The following is a 22,928-nucleotide window of genomic DNA, read 5'->3' as shown; positions in this document are numbered from 1 at the left end:
GGCCCCTGAGCACTGCACAAGATTCCTGAGCACTGCACACAGACCCCTGAGCACTGCACACAGAGACCCCTGAGCACTGCACACAGACCCCTGAGCACTGCACACAGAGACCCCTGAGCACTGCACACAGACCCCTGAGCACAGCACACAGAGACCCCTGAGCACAGCACACAGAGAGCCTTGAGCACCGCACACAGAGACCCCTGAGCACAGCACACAGAGAGCCTTGAGCACTGCACACAGACCCCTGAGCACCGCACACAGAGACCCCTGAGCACTGCACACAGAGGCCCCTGAGCACTGCACACAGACCCCTGAGCACTGCACACAGAGACCCCTGAGCACTGCACACAGACCCCTGAGCACTGCACACAGAGACCCCTGAGCACTGCACACAGACCCCTGAGCACAGCACACAGAGACCCCTGAGCGCCACACAGAGAGCCCTGAGCACTGCACACAGAGACCCCTGAGCACAGCACACAGAGACCCCTGAGCACAGCACACAGAGAGCCCTGAGCACTGTACACACAGACCCTTGAGCACTGCACACAGACCCCTGAGCACTGCACACAGAGACCCCTGAGCACTGCACACAGACCCCTGAGCACAGCACACAGAGACCCCTGAGCACAGCACACAGAGAGCCTTGAGCACCGCACACAGAGACCCCTGAGCACAGCACACAGAGAGCCTTGAGCACTGCACACAGACCCCTGAGCACCGCACACAGAGACCCCTGAGCACTGCACACAGACCCCTGAGCACTGCACACAGAGACCCCTGAGCACTGCACACAGACCCCTGAGCACTGCACACAGAGACCCCTGAGCACTGCACACAGACCCCTGAGCACAGCACACAGAGACCCCTGAGCGCCACACAGAGAGCCCTGAGCACTGCACACAGAGACCCCTGAGCACAGCACACAGAGAGCCTTGAGCACTGCACACAGACCCCTGAGCACTGCACACAGACCCCTGAGCGCCGCACAGAGAGCCCTGAGCACTGCACACAGACCCCTGAGCACTGCACACAGACCCCTGAGCACCGCACACAGAGACCCCTGAACACAGCACACAGAGACCCTTGAGTACTGCACACAGACCCCTGAGCACTGTACACAGAGGCCCCCTGAGCACTGCACAGAGAGAGCCCTGAGCACTGCACACAGAGACCCCTGAGCACAGCACACAGAGAGCCCTGAGCACTGTACACACAGACCCCTGAGCACCGCACAGAGAGCCCTGAGCACTGCACACAGAGAGCCCTGAGCACAGCACACAGAGACCCTTGAGCACTGCACACAGACCCCTGAGCACTGTACACAGAGGCCCCTGAGCACTGCACAAGAGATCCCTGAGCACTGCACACAGAGACCCCTGAGCACAGCACACAGAGAGCCTTGAGCACTGCACACAGACCCCTGAGCACTGTACACAGAGGCCCCTGAGCACTGCACAAGAGACCCCTGAGCACTTCACAGAGAGACTCCTGAACACTGCACAGAGACCCCTGAGCACTTCACAAGAGACCCCTGAGCACTGCAGAGCAGTGTCCATGCTGTGCGTGGCTTCTGGGAGCTGAGGAGGCCCAGGAGCATCCCTGTGGATGGGAAACCTTGTGCTGTAAGACTCTCGAGGTGGGGGTGAGGCAGGGAAGGAAGGGAGTGCTGGAGCCCGGCCCTCCCAGGTAACAGGCCTGTGGGCGGGAGCAGGAACCACGAGAAAGGCCCCAAGAAGGTAGATGTTCCCATCAGGGACTTAGAAGCCAGCATGGAACTCTTGACTTCGGACAAAGAAGCGCTGAGAGTAAGTGATATGATAGTGAAATGACCTCAAAGGCAAACTCTGCCGTGCACTCCTCCACCATCTTTTCAGATGGCTAATGCGCACCGTGAGAAAAATCTAGTCCAGCATGCTAGCCATCCCAGTGACATCTGTCTGAGCATCACTGGGCACTTTCTGGATCCTTTTTTTTTAAAAAAAAATGCAGTTTATTTATTTAGCTTTTTTTTTTTTTCAGGTCACACCTGGTGATACACAGGGGTAACTCCTGGCTCTGCACTCAGGAGTTACTCCTGGAGGTGCTCAGGGGATCAAACCCGGGTTGGCCGGGTGCAAGGCAAACGCCCTACCCACTGTGCTATCGCTCCAGCCCCTTTCTGGGTCCCTAGTGCCAGGACATGAACTCACCCCAGCGGGCCAGGGCAGGACCACAGAGGGGGCGTCCCTCAAGCCAAGTGGATGCAAAGCCAGGGCAGGAAATGAAATAGGACAGCAGAAGGATACTGAGAAAACAGGCCTCCGTGCAGAACTCACGTACTTTTGAGAGAGAAGAACCAGTCCTGAGGGTAGGCGGAAGAGCAAGTCCAAAGCCCAATGGCCCAGTGAGAAATGCTGAGGACGCTGAGGTGGGAGAGCCTGGGAGCCACTGCAGCCCCCGGAGCTCACATGGGGGCATGGGCAGAGGACAGAAAGGCCACCTAATTCCTGCATCCTAAAAGAATTATTTGCTCCCCAAGACTTGTAAATGAGTAAGAGACATGGTTCCCCATTTAAATGGAGTCTCCATTTAAATCACTCTTCCTAGAAACACTAGGTCGCTCCCTAAATCTTGAGCTCCAATTGTGAGACCCTCTCGTCTCCTAGGCTGGGTAATGTTGGTTCCTTGGAGATCCAGTTCAGTGTCCCTAGGAAGCATCTGGAACGTTCCCTAGCTCACAGTCACTCTCCTGCATGTGGTGGAGGGATGAAGTCAAAGGAAATTGAGGTTAAAGCATGCACGTGCTGGGGTAACCCCGCCGGCAGGGGAGAGTAGCCAGAGCCTCACCCAAGCCTGACTCTCCCGACCATCCCCATATACCCACCCCTGTGAAATAAAGCTGACATTTTAAAAAATTAATTGGGTTACTCTAAAAAGATTTTTTTAACCCCAATGGAAATGCAAAGAGAGATTTAGAATTATGTGTGAGACATTAATTACTTAAATCTGACTGAGCGGTTGTTTCTATGAATGAATGCACTTAATTACTTTTTCCCCTAGCTTCTTGCTATTTCCTGACTGTAACCTATTTTCTTTTATCCCCAGGGGCAATAGAAGGACAACAAAAGAAGGATCCAGTGATTTGAAATTCCAGAACTTCAGTCTGCCGAAAAATAGGTCAGAATATTTGCTTGTTTATTCGGAGAGGAGCGAAATGTTTCCTCCTGTGGCACATCAACTCACACACACACACACACACACACACACACACACACGCATCTATGAGAGCATGTATATGCACATACGCACATGTACAGTGTTGAATCGCACTGCTGGGGGTGCTTTTAGCTGTCACACAGAGCCCCAAGTTCAGAAGGAAAAGAGATTGAGTGGATTGAACCCTCAGGTGTGTGTGATGAGGGGGCACTGGCAAAGCCCCGGGTGGCTACTGCCACCACCAGTTCTCTCAGTCATCGGGAAGGCAGTGCCCGAGGGACAAGCGTGTGCCAGTAGCTGGGTCTGGTGGCAGGCCCTGAGGATCAGGCCTGGGTGCACCAGGGTCTACCCAGCAAGGAGACTAGACAAAGACTTGAGCCCAGGTGGTTTTTTGCCTCGGACCCTCAACCCAGAAAAGCATCTCCCAAGCAATCCAACCTCTCACACAGACAAGGGAAGAGGTCAGAGTCACGCCTCCAAGCCACTCTGGGATGCTCAAAGCAGAGCTATCTTGATTCTAAGAGGAATGAAAACCTGGTCCTGAAGGCGGTCCAGCTGGTCGTGGCCAAATCCCGGGCCCAGAGGGACTGAGTGGCCCCTGCATCCCACCAGAAGGCCCACCCCGGCAGCCTCAGCAGCCAGCAGACCTGTAGGCGAGTTTAACACAACTGGGCTACCAAGTGTTGGCTCATACCTACTCAACTGGCACCTGAGGCATTTCCAGACTCTGAAGATTTGTTCGAAGACGTATTTTTCCTAAACAGAGTGAATGAATGCCTGTAAAGCAAAATGCTTGAAATATTTTCAAGCCCACATGAAAGCAAAAGAAACTTTGTGTCTGTTCTCAGACCTCTTTAATGTTTACATTAAATACATCTGAATAATGCATTTTCAGGCCATTTTTCTTATTTCTTGACAATAGCAAGAGATCGGAGATGGAAGGGTTGCGGGATTTCCTTCCAGTGGAGATGGCTGAAGCAGTTACATACATCAAAGTAATACTTACAGTTACATTTGGAAAAGAAGAGAGAGAACATGCATGATTTTTTTCCAAAGCAAATTATTTCGGGATGTGTCATAGCATGCTCAAGATAAATTAAAAAGAGCAACAGATGATATTTCTGCCACCTGTTTTGAACCATTTATAAATCCAAATTTTTTAATCCCATATACATACAAATCTCTATTACTGCATATTTTATAATGAAAGTAGTATGTGAATGTGTTAATATTTGAAACATATAAATCAAATAAAAATGTCTGAAAACTGCATCTCTGGGTCTACTATCTTCCCTTAGTAACTATTGAATGGATTATTCATTTTTCCACACAAATCAGTGATCTGCCTGTGTGTGATCGGGGGAAGGTCAGGAAGGTGCTGCCAACAGACAGGGTTAGAGGACACAGGGCTGAGGACCGCGCTCCGTGTGAGAGAGAAGGATTTGGGATGAATGAAGAGGTTAAACAGCCTCCGGCCTGCAGAGCTTCCCGGGCTGAGGCAATAGCAGCAGACATAGCTATAAAGAGCAACACCAAGGGGTTACCTCACCATCACCATCCCCCCGGAGACAAAGCCACTGATTCTCCCACCAAGAACTGTCTGCTTTCAACCACCACCAAACTTGGGCATGACCAGACCTCAGGAAGCATGAGAGAAATAAGAAGCCGAATGCTGGGGCCCCACCCAAATCAAATCCCTCGAGACCGTCCAAGAAACATCAGGCTCCTGGCCCAGAGAAGGTCCAACGCGGAGCAGCTAGCCACTTTACAGACATGGGGCCCCGAGCTTGGCCCTGCGCATCAAGTGTAAGCCTGGTGGCCATTTGGCAGTGTCCACAGGACCAAATGATGGTGTGACGTCCCACACACACTACAGCAAGTGCATGTGAAGGAATTACTGAGGAAAGAGAGAGATGGGGGAGAGACAGGAAGAACCACAGCGTTCCCTTGGTGTCCTTGCCTTTCTGCCTTAGAGCAGTGTGTGGGCTTCCTGGGCTGATTCAGTCTCCAGGGCCCATTTATCTTCTCCCTTGTGTGCACAGACACAGAAACGTACTGATTAGTATTGTCCTGCCAAGCTCAGACACCTGCCATGCACCAGACAGTTCGAGGAGCCTTGGCACTGAAGGGCTCAGTGACACTATAGGGATGCCCGAGAGAGACAGGGTGTTTATACCCCAGCTAGAGTGGTGCTCAGGGCCCCAGCTACATTTGCATTCTGAATCGAGCTTCCAGTCCAGGGCTCACGGGGTTCTGCAGGGCCCCAACACACTCCTCTTCCAGCCGGACTTGGGACGTGTATATCTTACTCTTGAGTCTCTGGGAGGATGGAGGCAAGACTGTCCACCATGCAGAAGGGCCGTGTGCCTGACTGTCCAGGGAGGGACATCTTCATTTCTAATAACCAAGCCGTGGAGCAGGGTGCTTTGAATGGGGCCCTGAGCTCGCAACACCAGGCGGAAGCATCCCAGAAATACAGATTCTCAGGCCTCTCCCTCTGGAGTCTGAAACCCAAATGCTGAGCCTGGGGGCTGGCGGGTCCCCCAGGAACTCTGGCTTATTCAAGTTTGGGAACCTCAGCTTCAAGCCCTAATTGGAGAGCGAGCTTTCGGCACTTACTCAGAGCCTCCTAATATGTCCCAGCGAGTGGAATGGGTGGCGACGGAAACTGGAGAAGGTCAGAGAAGAGGACAGAAGGCACAGCGGATGGTGCCCTTCTCACCTTAGAAGTGAGAAATCAAGGAGGAGGGGGCGGACACAGCCTTGCCCGCTAGGCACTTGATCTCAGGGGAAGGAGAAACAGCAAAACATGGGACAGATCTGAGTACACAGGGCCAGGCGGAAGTGAGCAGCGGATCCTGGGACACTCAGGAAGCAAGGTGGAGGCTCAGGCCATGTCCACTCTTGGGAGGTCAGAGGGTGCAGAGTCCAGGCATGCCCAGACACTCCTGGGAACTTGCCATTCCCCTCCTTGGTGGCGCTGTCATGAGCTGACTCTCACCTTCCCATTCAAACCAGTGTCGAGTTCGGAAAACAAGAAAGAGGTCCCCCCACCCACAGCCCCTCACACCAAATTTCTTAACCATGATATTACCCGGGCAGCGGAGTAGCTGGAATCTCGCTTGTTCCGCTGAGGTCCCAAGAGGGTTCCTGCCTGGGGTCTGGCCCCATGGGACAGGCCACACCAGATGAGACACTGGGAAACCTTGGCCGTGTGCCCTGCTGCAGAGAGGGAAGGGGCAGTCGAGCAGTGCATCTGGGTCAGGGCCACAAGGAAGTGTTCACAAAAGGAGACCATGGGGTGGGGCAGAGGGCAAAGGGAGGCAACAGGGCACCAGGCACAGGGCTCCCCAGCTGCCAGGACAGAGGCTCCCGCTCACCGCCCCAGGCCTTCCATCTGAAGCAGGTGACACAGGAAGGGGAAAGGGCCGGGCTTGTAAACCTGGGCATGTGAAAGGGGCTTAGACTCTCTCCCAGGAGACAGACTCAAAACCAAGTCCAGTGGCCAGCGCAGAGTTGCTCATTGTGGGAAAAGCACCCCTACCCACACAGACACACACACAAACAGACACACACAGAGAGACGCAGATACACACACACACACACATGATTTGGAGGTTTGCTTGTTTGTTTTCTATTTTTATTGAGTCACCATTAGATGCAGTTACAAAGCTGATTGTGGTCAGGTTTCAGTATACAGTGTTCCAACACCCATCTTTGCACCAGTGTACATTTCCCACCACCAATGACCCCAGTTTCCCTCCAGGCACACCCTCCCCTCAGCCAATGTCTATGGCAGACTCTCTCTCTGTCTCTCTGTTTCTGTGTGTGTCTCTCTCCCTCCCTCTCTCACTCCTTCCCTCCCTCTCTCTCATTGTCTCTCTCTGACTCTGTCTCTCCCCTCTCCCCCCTTTGGGTCATTATGTTTGCAATACAGGTACTGAGAGGTTATCCTGTTTGTTCCTTTACCTGTTCTCTGCACGCAGTTCTGATCCAGAGTGATCATTCCCAATTATCTTTGTCATGGTGGTCCCTTCTCTGTCCCCACTGCCTTCTCCCATAGCATTTGAGGCCTGTTTCCAACCAACACACACGTTTAATGATCAGAAATTGTCCAGTGTGGGAGGGAAAGGAGAGCCCAGGGAGGAGGTGTGGAAGAAGGGGGCTTCCCTGCCCAGAAGGGAAAGGCAGTAGGCTTCTGCTCTGAAGGCCCTTCCCAGTCTACAGCCTCGTTGGCTCTCACCCTCCCCACTGACACCTGCAGTGATGCTCAGGTGGGGAGCAGAGGATGGGGGTTTCCTCAGGGCCCCTTCCCCCAGTTCCTGTCCTTTGGGCACCAGCGACTCTTCCCAGCACCAGTAGACCCCCTGCCAGACAAGCATCTGGCCCTCAGACACCACCCAGGTCGTGTCACATGTCTGCTTTCGCTGCTATGCACCTGTGCACCCCCGCCGCCCCCCTGTCCCTCTCTTCAGCTTCTGGGGAGCCTAGTGTACATGGGCACCCATCGAGTGTCAGACGCTGTTGAGAGCTAAAGGGCTGCAAGGGCTTCAGAAGCAGACCCCCCCAACTCCCTGCATGAGCCCTGAGCTCCCACCCAAAGACGCTCAGTTGGCGCTGCCAAGGCACAAGGAGATGTGCAGCAAAAGGAGAAAGTCGGGGTCCATGAGAAGACTCTGCCAGTCTGGATGCGTGGGAAGATGAGGGAAGAAGTGCTAGCCATGCTCAGTGAGAGGGCAGAGGGATGGGGAGAAGATGGGAGAAGCAGGGGAGGGTCCGAGAGAGGGGAGAGGCTGAGGGTTCTGGAGTGATCTGCCCCCTGGAGCACTAGTCCAGCCCGGCTGGTAGCAGAGCAACCTGCCCATCCTTGTGTCCACCCTAGGGCCCACCAAGATGCCAAATGATCCCATCTCTGTTGTTCAATATGCTATGTGGCAGGGATCTGGGTGTTTCTATCTGAGAGGAATTCCAGCTTTCGGTCTCCAAAGAGCTTAGCATCCAGTTGAGGGAATTAAAACACAAGCAAGCTTGAACAACAGGAAACTTAAATGAGAAAGGAATCGTGATCAGCTGCTTGGATTGGTTCTGAGCCTTTTATTGGAGCAGAAAGACGGCAGGGACGGAGGAGGAGGAGAAAGAGACCCAGGGGAGGTGACAGAGGAATCGTAGAGAAGTGCTCACTTCCTGTCCAAGCTTCTTACAGCTCCAAGTCATATCAGATGTTCCCAAAATATCAAATCTTTTTATTGCACACCCCAAAATATCTCTTTTGTGAAAATAAAACCGGAAAGAGGAAATTCTTCTTGGGTTTGTTTGGGGCCCACGCCGTCTATGCTCTTGGGTTCCTCACAGCTCTGCAGTGCTCGGGGGGCCCTGTGGGATGCCAGGGATCGAACCTAGGTGAGCCACATGCTAGGTGGGCGCCCTACCCACTGTACTATCTTGCCAGCCCTGGAAAGAGGAAATTTTTGAAACAGATCAAGGATTCCTGTAACAAAGGCAGGAACTCCGTTATAAAACATGAGCTCCCACTGATTCCATGCTGTGAACTGCACCTGTCTCAACAGTCACGCACGTGAGCCAGGAGGAGCTCTTGGGAGGGCACCTGCTGAACCCACAGAGCGTGCTCTGGGGGCATGTGTGGTAAGAGTGCATGCAGATGGCACTGCTGAGCCCTGGGGACATGCTGCGTGTGGGACCAGAGTATCTCCCCTGTTTGTCCCACTCCTGGGTGGTCCCTCTCTCATTGACTGATTGATAATCAGGGCACTTGGCACAGTCACTGTACATCCGTACAATTTTTGTCCCAAGGACATAAGTCCTTCCTTGATAAGGGCAAAGTAGTTTCCATCAAGTGTGTGGGCGCAGTCTCTGTCCAGCCATCCACTGACGAGCATTCAGGATGGCGCCACGCTTCGGCTGCTGTGAATAATGCCAGCTGGATCACAGGAGTGCAAACAGCCTTTCAAGCTAGTGTTCAAACTAGTATCCTCATGTCCTTTGGGGAAATGCCTGAGAAAGCTACTGTTGCAGCATATGGAATTTCCATGTTGTTCTGTTTTTGAAATTAATTTGTCTTAATTTTTTTGGCTAGTGAAGCTCATTTTCATTTTTTTATTTAATCACCATGAGATACAGTTACAAAACTTTCATGATTGAGTTTCAATCATACAATGACTGAACATCCATCCCTCCACCAGTGTACATTTCTCATCACCAATGTCCCCAGTATCTCTCCCACTATCCCTAACCCAGCCCACCCCCTGCCTCTATGACAGGCACATTTCCTCGTACTCTCTCTCTCTACTCTGGGGCATTATGGTTTGCAATACAGACACTGAGAAGCCATCATGTTCAGTTCTTTGTCTGCTTTCAGCTCCATGTTGGTGGTTTTTTTTTAATTGATTCACCGTAAGGTACACTTACTGGGAGAAAAGGTAGTTGTGATGGAGAAGGTCCACTAAGTAAAGGATGGTTGGAGGGATCACTCAGGATGGGAGATGTGTGCTCAGAGTGGACTAAGGACCAAACGTGATGGCCTCTTAGTATCTTTATTGCAAAACATAATACCCAAAAGTAGAGAGAGAGAGTAAGAAGGAATGTACCTGCCACAGAGGTAGGGGGTGGGATGGGGTGGGGGAGGTGGGAGAGATATTGATGGTGGAAAATGCACTGGTGGAGGATTGGGTGATCGATCATTGTATGACTGAAATGTAATCATGAAAGTTTGTAGCTGTATCTCACAGTGATTTGATTAAAAAAATCAAAATAACGACCACTAAAGTCTACTAAAAAAAAAGTGTTGGGAGCTTTGGGTGAAATGACTTAGCTAAGGGCATCCCAAGAGAGGGCAGAGGACCCAGAGCCGACACAGAGCCTCATAGACACTGACCCACTGACCCATCGGCCCTCATTTTGATGAAGATTATATTAAAGAGCAGTGCGGTGCTGCTTAAAAATAGCCATTTGATCAAAATTATAGCAATATAATCATCAGACAAGACGAAAAAAATAAAGAATTTTATTCCAAAATACTTTCATAAGCTCAGAGACAGAGCTAAGCAGGATATGCAGCGCTGAGTCTCTTCATCTTGGAGCTTTGGAAGGAGGGCCTGTAGGGTGAAATCATCCCAGCATTCCCTGGGGGAGGGGGAGGTTGCCCTACTCTGAACTTGTGGCAAGGGTTTGGGGAAACAGTGGGGAACACAAGCCCCTAACTCCTCATGGGTGGCTGTGTGGAGGAGTCTCCATGCCAGGAGGTCGGCCCTGAGGCAGGCTGGGGCCCCATCTCCTGGAGACAGGAATAACACTCATCCACACTCAGTTCCCATGGCTGAGGGTTGGTGCATGCATCCCAGACCACAGAGGAGTGGGTGACCAAGGAGAAGGGCTTTTATTGGGGGAGGGACCTATAAAAAATTTTTATCATTAAACCTACTAAATTTTTAAGAAGTACTAAAATTTTGAAATAATTCACAAATTAAATATATATATTTGTAACGAGCCTCAAATGTTGAAAACCACAGACCTGATGCTTTCCAGACTCTCCCCCATCACCACCCCACGCACACACAAACCTCTTCATTTACACACTGCACAATCTTAAAAGAGGCCGAGAAGTAGCAGGAACAGGAGAAGGAGGAAGAGCAAAGAATGACTCATTTGTGGAATATCAAATAACATAGTGTGAGACGAACACCCAAGAGACAAGGGCCAGGAGGATTGCTCCACAGTTTGGCTGCCTCATGAGCTGGAGGAGAAGGCAGCTGGAATAGAGAAGGGATCACTAAGTCAATGATGGTTAAGGGATCGCTCAGGATGGGAGATGTGTGCTGAAAGTAGACTAAGGACCAAACATGATGGCCTCTCGGTGTCTGTAACGCAAACTGTGATGCCCAGAAGTAGAGAGAAACTAAGAAAGAAGCTGTCTGTCAGAGAGGCAAGGGGAGGGACTGGGAAGGGGTGGCGGGAGGGATACTGGAGACATCGGTGGTGGGAAATGTCCGCTAGTGGAGGAATGGGTGTTCGATCATTGTATGACTGAAACTCAATCATGAGAGCTTTGTAACTATCTCACGGTGATTCGATTTAAAAAAAAAAAAGTGAGGATGAGGGGGGCAGCTGCCACGCCCTGCCATGCGTGGTACAGCTGTGGCTGGTTGGTCAGGATGGACAGGGCAGTGTGATCGTCCTGGTGCTGTTGACAGGAAGCCTCTCACTGGCGGATAAGAGACAGCTTGCTCTTGCTTAAGCAAAGTGAGAGGCTCATGAGATCTCCCAGAGGTTTGCCAGCAGCCGCCCCTCGAATTAATCACCCAGGGCTGTCAGGCTGCATGCGGAGCCTTTCAAATCCCCACAGCCGCTGGGCGCAGAAGCACCGCGCTCCAGTTGGACATTCGGGTAGGCCCAGCACACTATCACCAACCAGCCCCTCTCCTTCTCAGGCGCCCGGCGGGAGAGGCCACCTTCCCTTCTCGTCCCCCTCTGTGGCCTCAGCTGGAATAACAACATAATTCCCTGCGTTTCCACCACTAATTCACTTGGCTTGCACTGACGCACGGAGAGCCCCAGGATGCAAATTCCCAGAGTGACAGGTCCAGGCCCAGGCCTGCTGGCACAGAGGGCAGGTGTAAGCCACTTTCAGACAGCCAGACCCCGTGAGAGAGAGCTGCCCACTGCAGACCCTCCCCTCAGTCCTCAGCACACTGCAGCTGGAGCTGGTGGGTAAGGAGCCCAAGCTGACCCGTCTGGATCTGCCCCTGACTTGGTGCGGCCTGCGAGACAAGGACTCACCCTCAGCTCTGCTGCAGGCTGAGTCACGAGCAAAAGTCATGAGATTCTTGCTACCAAGTGTCAAAACTCCTCGCCACCCTGAGTTCAAGAGCCTGAAGTGCAGGCATGGGTGAGGCCTCCCCGCCAAGGGGCCTGCTGGCGTTTCCAGGTTCTGATGCTAAAAAGCAGGTGAGGGCAAGGTGAGCCGAAGGTCGGGTGCTAATTTAAAGGCTGCAGTTGGTCAAGGGTCCCCAGAGAACACACCTGGCCTTCAGACTCCCAGGCAACAGCTAATGCGTCAGCCAGGCCGGTGCTTCTGCCTCTTTCCCCCAAGGTCCAGCTTCTCCTGCAGTCTGGGACACGACTTCTGTGCCGTTGCTGAGGAGGGGAGACTCCTGGGCAGCCTTGGAGTCTCTGGGCATTCCCTCAAAGACGGGATACCAGGAAGGGGCCTGTGCTGATGGGTGCTGAGATCTCTGACCACACACCATCAGCTCTGCACAACCCACTGACTGCGAGTCTCTGCAGAATCAGGGCAGCCGGGAAGGATGCAGGAGAACACCATGATGGTCCTGGGGGCCAGAGTCCTCCATGCTGTGAGTGTCCCCCTCCCTGGGCCGGGACCAAGGGACAAGGCACAGGCCGTGGGTTGGGGTGGAGGACAGTGTGGCGCTCAGGCAGGACCCACCTGAGACCCTCTGAGTCAATGCCCCATCTCCCAGCCCTTCCACTCTGGACAACAGCAGCTACCCCTCGGGGAACGGGAGACATCGGGGCGAGCCAGGAATCGGACTCTAGGCTGGAGTTTTCAGAGGGCGGCTGGTTACCAGCAGCTCAGGGCTCAGGGATTCTTTGACCGGTGTCCCAGCCGCCACCTAGGCCGCATAAATATTTACACGGGGTGTGCGTGGAGAGACTTAGCTAATTGCTCCTGTGATGTCTTCCAGGGCCTTGGAAGGAAGGTGTAATTCGAGAACCAGGCACTGTGGAAGCACAAAAAGCCTCCCAGCTCTGCCAGCAGCACCTGTCCCTGTCGGGACATGAAGGTCCAGGCAAAGACCTTGGAAAAGGCACCAGGTTAGGCAGATCACTTCCCATAGGAGGGGAAATTCCCATCGGAGGGAAAATGAAGCCTGGGTGCAGCTCACTCTGTCCCAAGGAAGCGAGACAAAAAAAAAAAGGCTTCCAGGACCAAGGAGACAAAGCAGTTTCAAAGCAGCGACTTCATCGCCAAAGGCTTTGCACGAGATGATTCACCTGAGTCCTCTAAATGTGTCAAGTAAAATATAAATAAACGAGAACCCCCACAAATATAAGCACGTGCAAATAAATTTAAGCTGAAGGAAGTTCCCGTCCAGCAGCATGCATGAATGAATCCTTCACACTCGGCAACCACCCAGAACACGGCCCAGGGCACGCGATGGCCACCCAGCTCCCTCCACTCATTTGGTGGAGTCTCTACGTGGAAATATTCAACAGCTTGGTTAAAAAATGCAAGCATGAGTGCACGTGGTAGGAGTCCTGGCAGAGCAAACGAAATTAAAAATCATAGAGCTGGTAAATATGTTTGTGAGGACGCTTCAGCATGTTTTAACACCAGGATTCAACACGCTCCTTGATGTTACCTTTATCCATTTTTAAGCGCATGCACGCGCCCTCCCCGTGTGCATTCACCAACAGTGTGTCTGTGCACCTGCCCACTTTCCTCTCCCTGCTTGGATCCCCCCTTCTCTTATTCTCCCTCAGTCTCAAACAACACGATCAAGTTCCCTTCAGGTCTCCACCAACTCAGGTGCACGGGAACGGGCGCACAGGGCGACAGGGCTGCGCCTGCCAGTCTGGCCTTCCTCGAGGAGGTTAGTGGCAAGCAGCTGGCACTGACCTCGCTTCTCTCTTCTGCCCTAGGTCGTGGCCTCATATAAGCGCTGCCACAGGTGAGTCCGAGGGCTCCAGGTCACCTCAGCAGGGATGCTGATCCCTGGGGATGTCACTTCCCACGTGCCCTCCACCTGAGCCTTGCTCATCCCTGTCACTACAAGGTAGAGAGCTGAGGTGGGTATTCTAGATGAACGTTCTCGAGGCACCAGCAAGGACCGGAAATCACACCACAACCGCACGAAGCCCATGGGGGTGCAGCTGCCCAGGCCTGTCCAGGCGCTCTTGAATCTAGACACTGCCCAAAACATTCTGCATTAGCTACGCTGCCCCACCTAGCTGCTTCTAATGCTAATTATTAAATGCTGGAGAACTGAAAGAATTTAGGATTCACAGGATGACTGAACAAAGAGCTCATCAGGAGAACATCCACAACATTCTGAAACACTGTTAAGTTGCTTGCAAGTTTTCAGCGTGGGATTATAGTGGGACACCCCATGACAGAACACTTTCCACCCATCAGAAATGAAGCTTGGCAAGATGTTTCATAGTTTTTGTGCGTGTGAGAGAGAGGGGGAGGCAGAGCGTTTCCACAAAAATGAAGTGTTGATAGTGGTTAGTTTAAGATATTTCTTACTGTATCCATACAAAATGATTTATATTCTTGTATGCTTGTTGGACAAGGAGAGGAGAGGCACGCCCATGGGATTCTGCTCTAGGGTGGGTCCTCCTGTTGAGGAAGGATCTGTCCTAGGAGCGGTCTTCCCTGAGGCTAAGATTTCTACCCCTGTTGATCTCCACCCCTATTGATTGTGACCACACCTATGTGTAATTGTTTCCCCAATTCCTCATGGAGAGAGAATTTAACTATACTGTAGGAGCGGGCTGGGGCAGGAGGAAGAAGCAGAAGTTCAGAGAGGATCAGAAGGAAGAGGAGGATGAAGGGGGATGGAGAAGGAGAATGAAGTAGCATGGGAGCAGAGACAGGAGAGACGAGGAGAAACAGAGAGAGATGGGAGCAGAGAGAGAGAAGGAGAGACAGAAGGAGAGATGAGGAGAGAATCAGAATAAACTACGACTAATACCTACCAGCCTGGCCCTCGTTCCTTCCTCCGCCTGACCATCGCCATCAACCTCTCCGGGGTGGTAGAAGGGTGAGACTACCGAACGCGGGTGGCGGGAGAGATAGAGCCGCCGCCGTGTGGGTGCCGTGCCCCCCATCTTGTGTGAGTTTACACAGAACATAATCGTGGATTTTCTCTTCTGCATATCTGTCTCATTATTTTTCTACGGTAGCCAATATTTTTGTATATAGAAACAATCTCTGGAAACACCTAGACCAGGCCTGGGGAAGACAGGCTCGTATTCCTCATATTGAAACGCAGACAATCTGTCCGTACCCATCCGTGACACGAGGCCCAGACACAGAATACTGCCATGTTTTTCCATAAAATAAAGCCAGGTTTTTTTTTGTCTCCCACTGAATAAAGAATAAAACTAGGGAAGATAGCTCTATTTAGAAAGTGGGTCCTTCTCGCCCTTCACAGCAAGAACCTTGATAAAGATACCTAGCACCGGTTTCAATTAAAAAGACAAGAAATTGCATTTGCCCAGAAAAACTTGTTATGTTTTGGTTTTTTGGCTTTCTAAGGAAAGTGGTCTTGAAGGTTGATTTTTCTCCCCTCACTTTTAAAAGAGCTCTCAATACGAATTTCAGAGCTTGACTTGTCAAGGCAGATATAAGTAAACATGCAATGCCCCCAGCTGGCCCAGCTGGAGATTGCAGTACCTCAGTTAATGTAGGGCTTGGTTTGCCCGATGTGCAAGGAATTGGCAGACAGACACAAAGTAAAAATTTGGCAGTCTCACCATCAGGGAAAGGTGTTCAACCAGTTCTCCAAGGCACGGGTCAGGATTTTATATTATTTATTTTTTAATCATAGTGATAAACACATTTGCAAAGTTGTTCATGATTGGGTTTCAGTCATATAATGTTCCAACACCCGTCCCTTCACCAACGCACGTTTCCCACCATCAGTGACCCCAGTTTTCCTCCTGCAACCCCCACCCCTATGGGGCGCTCTCTCTCTCTCTCTCTCTGTATTTTAAATCATCTAATTATTAGTAGGTGGAAAAAATCACAATCATCCTGAAAACGTAGTGTATCTCGGAATTACAAAAGTCAAAAACACCTCTTTGGGTTTCTGCTCTGGCGGGCCAAGAGCAAGGAGGGGTTTACTTTAATAAAAAATAGTCCCATTCAGGCCATTTAGGAGGTATTCTGAGAATGGCTGTTTGAAGCCCTCCACCCACCCACTCACCCCCAAAAATAATAAAATTTCAGTAGCTGTTGCCAATTTCAGGACAAAACTGCATCAGGACTTTTCACTCGATGTTGGGAGTCCCACCTTGAGATGGGACGCAAGGTCACTGCCTGCCTGTGTCCCTTGGTCACTTGTCTGTCCACATCTGTTGATATGACTAGCCAGGAGCGTGTCCTGCCATAGCCTCTGCAATCAACTTGGCTGGTGATTTTTTGGTTTTCAAAGAAAAAAGAAGTGAAAGGCCCAGGGACTCACCCTGCCTGCAATCCTTTGCCCTGCTCCATGGGGTAACCAGAGAGCTCCCCAAGGGACACGCCCTCCCAAGGTCTGATGGCCTGAAACGGCCAGATGGAGGCAGCAGGTGGGCCACAGTCATGATTGGCTCATCCTCGGTATAGGCCTGCGTCTAACCCAGCCCCGTCTCTTGCTCTTTCGTCTCTCCCTCCCGTTCTTCTCTCCCTCTTTCTTCTCTTCCTCCCAACTACAATCCATGCTCTAAGACTCTTAGAAATTGTAAGCCCTTACCCAGAGGTGGTGAAAATTAGTTGGGGCGAATTTATCCCTGCCCCTCTGGGCAGCCAGGATTGCCATCCAAGGGGACGGAGTCTGCAGTGCAGAGCTGCCCTGGCCAGGAGAAGCTGCCCTGGTCCTCGTCGCGCTGAGAGATCTGCTCCATGCCCTAAATTCCCTTTATCTTTCGGAACCCCGGAAAACCAAGGCTGAGTGTGGGAAGCACTAGAGCCTGCTGGCGGTTCACAACGCCCCTGTGAGACAGAGGTGGAGAAAAGTCCCATTTCCCGAGCCCCTTTCCCTACTTCACCCCTAAGCTGCAGGCCCATGTCATTCTCACACACAGGCTGGTAAACCAAAACCCAGATAAGTTAGACACCCCTGCGCCTGCCCGGCAGGGAGACTGGACTCCAGCCCAGCGCCCACTGCCTTTGATGGTGTCCTGTGCTCTCGGCCTCCCTTCTGAGCATTTCCCCCAGTCGAGGGGTCCCAGCTGAGAACCTCACCGAGGCACATGCTGAAAAGATGTGCAATGAGCATGTGCCTGCTGGCACAGACCGACGGCCTAGGTGGCTGTGGCACAGGAAATATGGACCCCAGAACACGCTGGCACTAGGGGCAGCTTCTGAAAATGTCTCAAAACCAGCGATTCCCTTTGCACGGGCTACTGTTCCTTTGTCAAAGCTCGCCTGAGGCTCCACAGGAAGTGGACCTGAACCCTGCGTCTCACCTGCTTCCATGAACTGCGCCCTGCTCGGAGCTCAGGGGAGCTGGTGAGCTGCAAAGCCAACTCCCCGCAGGAGATAAACCACAGAGACTGTGGGGCTGGAGCCACAGGACGGGGGAGGGCACTTGCCTTGCAAACGAACTACCAGCCAGGAGGATTCAATCCCCGAGCCCTCCAGGAATGATCCCTGAGCGCAGAGCCAGGAGTAAACCCTGAGCACCACTGGGTGTGGCCAAGACACAAAACAACAATTAAAAACTGCAGAGATCATCAGACACTAAAAAATTGTTTTTCTAGTAAAGAAAAAAAAAACTTTGGAACTCAATCATGACAAATTTTCTTTTTCCTGGGCTGGAGTAATAGTAAAGCCGGTGAGGCAGTTGCTGAGAGTTTGATCCTCAGCATCCCATAGGGTCCCCTGAGCACTTCCAGGAATAATTCCTGAGTGCAGAGCCAAGCATTGTCGGGTGTGACCCAACCCCCCCCAAAAAAAGAAGTTTTTTTCTAATGTGAGCCAGTCCCAAGAGCTATGGCCCAAGACATTAGCTTGCTCCTGTTTCTGTGCTCTCTCCCTCGTATCAGTTCTGTCCCTCGGTCTGTGAGGGCCTGTGTTCTGGAAGGCAGGTGGAGGAAGGGGGTAAGGAAAGAAGTCAACTGTGTAACCGTGTCCCTTGACAAGCCTCCTGCACCTGTGATGGGCTCTTCCATGCTCCCTGCCAGGCTGGGTGAGGGCCGACTGCGCACCCCATGCTTGAGGGGCACTGACCCGAGCTACCCTCAGGGCTGCGGGATGGAGGAGAGACTCCAGGAGACCCAGGGCTGGCTCAGCCACGAGTGTCAGTGGAGGCTCACCAGCCCTCCACCCAGAGGACCCCCACCAGCCCATGCCCGCCTGCCCCCACCCGAGATCTCCTGACTGAACCGTGAAAGGAGCCCGTCTGCCTTGGAGAAACTCTCTTGAAGTCGGCTCTGTAACTTCGCTTCCTAGAGACATAGAAAGTTCTGGAACTCTGCAGGCCTGCCACTTTTGCTTCACTCCTCTCGGCCAGAGAAGCACACTCTTCCCTTCGCAGGTCCTGCTGGGAATTGTTTTCGCTTGTGGTTTCCTGTGGGGGGAATTCTGCCATTCCCCATGCCTGTACCAGACCACCCTGGATTTTGGGGGCTTCGGGTTAGGGAAGGGATGACAGATGGGTGTGGCCGTGATAGAACTTGCCCCTTCCGAGAAGGCAGCTGCGGCCTCCAGGGGCATGAACAGGAGATGGGTGTGGAGGGCGGCTGTGAGCATTGGGCTCAGGGCAGCCTGCCTGTTCCCATGCACTCCCACCCTCCTGAGATCAGGTCTGTCACTCAGGGCACCCCCCCACCCCCCACCCCTGTGTATAGCGATCCGTCATTTTATAACTGAGGGCTTGTTCCTTTCTCATCCCAGTCCAACACGGGGAAGGCAGCTCTTCCCACACACTCCTTTGGGTGCATTCTCCTGCTGGCTGCCTGCATCGTCCTGGGGGCCTGGGGTCAGGCCTGAGGCAAGAATCCAGCATGGTCACCCAGCCCAAGGGCTTTGGGGACCACACAGCCAGCGCCACCAGGCCAAGAGTTAAGGGAGGGAGTCCCTGGGCCAGAGAGACTAGAGCCCTCAGCTCGGCCGACTGCCCTGGAGATACCACCTGGCCCTGAAAAGGTCCGTGTTGGGCAGAGTTGGGAAAGAACCTTCTGGACTAAGTGGGGTGCTGAGTCTGCAGCGGGCTGGGGTGGGAAGGACTTGCACAGAGGCTCCTGTGGGTGAACCAGAGGGGAATGAGAAAGGGAGGGGGGAGGCCTGGGCTCAGGGACCCAGGGCAGAGGCTGGGCTACAGGGGCCAGGACCAGAGAAGCTAGCTGATAGCTTCCAAACTCTGCTTTTGGAAAATAATTAACCACAAGCAGGTACTGTGGAGCCTGGGGGTGAAGGACAGTCCTTCCTTGTGTGAGGAACCCACATGACAAAACCCCCAGCTGTGCTTATTTTTATGCAAGTGCCTTGTGAGGTAGGACAGAGCTCCCACCTCTCTCTCTCTCTCTCTCTCTTTCTCTCTCGTGCGCGCGCGCGCAAAAATAGACACACAGAGAGACACATACACACACATAAAAACACACAGACACACACATACAAACACACACACAGACACACACATACAAACACACACAGACACACACATACAAACACACACACAGACACACACATACAAACACACAGAGACACATACAAACACACACACAGACACACACATACAAACACACAGAGACACATACACACATACAAACACACACAGACACATACAAAGACACACAGACACATACACACATACAAACACACAGAGACACATACACACACATACAAACACACAGAGACACATACACACATACAAACACACACAGACACATACAAAGACACACAGACACATACACACATACAAACACACAGAGACACATACACACACATACAAACACACACAGACACATACACACATATAAACAGACACACAGAGACATATACACAGAGAGACATACATACATACAAGCACACAGAGATACACACGTACAAACACAGACACAGAGATACATACACACACATACAAACACACAGAGACATACACACACACACAAGTAGCCTGTCCCATGGCATAAGAAAAGCAACTTGGAGGGCCAGGGACCCTCATAACTGCAAAGACTCAGGCAGAGGTCCCGCCATACCCCTGAGGGAGCAGGAGCATCCCAGCTGACTGGCCGGCCTCTGTCACAGCTCTGTGTCACCACACCCTCCCGCCATAAAATTCTGCACCACTAGGGCTGGAGTGATAGCACAGCGGGTAGGGCGTTCGCCTTACAAGTGGCCAACATGGCCGACCCGAGTTCGATTCCTCCGCCCCTCTCGGAGAGCCCAGCAAGCTACCGAGAGTATTCGATATGCCAGACACAGTAACAACAAAGTCTCCAATGGAGACGTTACTGGGCCCGCTCGAGCAAATCGACGATTAACGGGAGGGCCTTTACCTTTTACCTTTACTAGGGCTGCTCTAAGCGCAGGACAGGCAGGATCCCCAGAGCTTGCGCCCTTGCTCCTTCCAAGTAGCTGGTCTTGAGAGCTGGGCCGCATTCCTTTGATTCAGCTCAAGAGAAAGTACAAGGGTTGCTCTGAGGGCTGGACCCCCTGGGGACCTCTAATGGGGGTCGCAGTAGTGGAGAGCAATGCCAGGAGGGTCCTTGAAACCCCAGGGTGGAACAGCTGCCTCACTGTCTGCAGGAGAGTCGCTAATTTACACTGGCCTGTGCACTGGTTCTTGGCATTTGCTGAGTTTCCGCTCAGTCCAGATTTCACCCAGTCACATGCTCCACCCAACACCAGACTCCAGGGCACTGACACAGGTCGCAGCTGTGTAGTCTGTAGTTTAGTCCAACCAGAGACGGTAAAGGAAAAGGACAAATACTAAAGGGAGTCACAGAGTCTGCCTGAGAGTTAAAAAGTGCCTCACCTCCTCAACACTTTCTGGACACGGGCAGACAGAAGCCAAAGGTGGGCAGGAAGTGACCTCTGATTGGCGTGGTGTTTGCTGTTTCAGCAAAGCAAACCAGGCACTAAGAAGTTCGTGGCACTGGTTCTAAGGTTGCTAGAAAATTCATTTAGGTTAATTAAAAAAAAGAGAGAGGAATCAGAGAAAGAGAAAGAGAGGGGGGAGGGAGAGAGAAAGAGAGGGGGGAAAGAGGGAGGGAGAGAGAGGGAGAGAGGAAGAGATAGAGAAGGAAAGAAAAAATACAGGATATTTTCGAGAGAGAGAAAGTGTGTGTGTGTGTGTGTGTGTGTGTGTGTGTGTGTGTGTGTGTGTGTACAGGAGATTAGAGCATTTGTCTTGCAAGCACCTGGCCCAAATTCAACCCCTGACATCACAGGGTACCCCTCAGCATTTCTGAGTGTGACCATAGAGTCCCCCAACACCAAAGAACCCACACGCACCAGATCCACAGTCAGGCATCAGCTACCAGCTCAGGTGCCTGTGGTCCCCAAGACCCCCATGAGCACTGCTTGGGAGGTCCCCGGGGAAGAGAGAAAATAGCAAAAACCAATTTTGCCTCTAACGCTTGTGTCTGTGCCAGGGACCAGGTGGGCTCCCTCCAGCACCATGCTGCCCTTCTGGTGGGAGCGTCCTGCTCCGGAAGGAAGAGCCTTTATTTTTTTTTAATGTAGGAGTGCTGTTATTTATTCAGCTTCTGTTATCTAATTGAATTGGGCATGAACTCCACCTTACTTTGTTTTTCATTTTTTTATAATCTTATTTATTGAGTTGGGTTTTATAGTCAACGGCCTCTGGAGGATGGCCTAGGGGGAGCCTTCTTAGCTCGGGGGCCCTTGGCTTCTCTTCCTGCTTCTGGAAATGCATCAGTAGGCGGGAATGCACGCAGGCACTTTGCCGGGCCAGTGCAGGTCCCGTCCTCTCTGTGGCCCAGTCACGTATTCGTGTATTGTTTTGTTGGCAGGTCAGTACCAGATCATCAATGAGCCTCTTCTGGAATGCGTAAGTCAGCTGTATTCTTAGACTTTGATATTTACAGAGTAAGGGCTCTTTTCAAAGAACTCTGTGGATTTTTTTTTAATCCATAAATTACTTTGTAAATCATGGTGCTTCTGTAAAATAATAATAATAATAATTAATTAATGTAATTAAAAATTCCATTTCAAATGGCAACACCATCCAAATGGGAAAACGCTGTTTTAATTCCTAGATACAAAATCACTTTCCAATTCTTCAGCTATAAAACGAGGACCAAAAATAACATCCCATGGCCATTGCAAAGCTTGAATCAGGTGAAAATGGCATAATATGGTGCTGGCATGTGCATGATAAAAGCATTTGCTCACACTTGTGACGTTTTCAATTGGAACAAACTTCCTGAAAGTCAAGTTTGAAAACTGACTATATTAATATGAACTAGAAAATGTCCATTTTCTGTGGGTTCATAGTTTTTAGAGCTGGGAATTTCAACTAAGAAAGCAACCTAAAATGTGGATTAATATTTAAGTACAATTATTCATTCTTATAATATTTTAAGTAGAAATACTCCGAAATCATGTGAGACATGCCATAACAAAAAGATAATTTTTGATGATACAATCATATTATGAAGGAATGATCATATTTGCAATAAATATTGATGACTAAGGAAAATGTGTCACTGTCACTGTCCTCCCATTGTTCATCAGTTTGCTCGAGCGGGCCCAGTAACATTGTGAGACTTGTTACTGTGTTTGGCATACCGAATACATCACGGGTAGCTTGCCAGGCTCTGCCGTGCGGGCGAGATGCTCTCGGTAGCTTGCCGGGCTCTCCGAGAAGGGCAGGGGAATCGAACTCGGGTCGGCCATGTTGGCTGCGTGCAAGGCAAATGCCCTACTGCTGTGCTATCGCTCCAGCCCTCTAGTATTAAATATAACACATATAATGTGATAAATAATTTTATTGTTAGATTATGTGTTTAGCTTT

General features: G+C 51.5%; 1 pseudogene; it reads left to right on the top strand.

Annotated features, from left to right (window-relative positions):
- Positions 1 to 1,775: 1,775 nt before the first annotated feature.
- Positions 1,776 to 22,928, top strand: part of LOC130040705 (cytokine-dependent hematopoietic cell linker-like) — a 104,084-nt pseudogene continuing 82,931 nt past the window's right edge.

This window comes from Sorex fumeus, unplaced genomic scaffold, assembly GCF_029834395.1.
Source record: "Sorex fumeus unplaced genomic scaffold, SorFum_2.1 ptg000095l, whole genome shotgun sequence".
Lineage (NCBI taxonomy): Eukaryota > Metazoa > Chordata > Mammalia > Eulipotyphla > Soricidae > Sorex > Sorex fumeus.
Note: the sequence above shows the minus strand (reverse complement) of the source record. Positions and strands in the feature narration are given on the sequence as shown.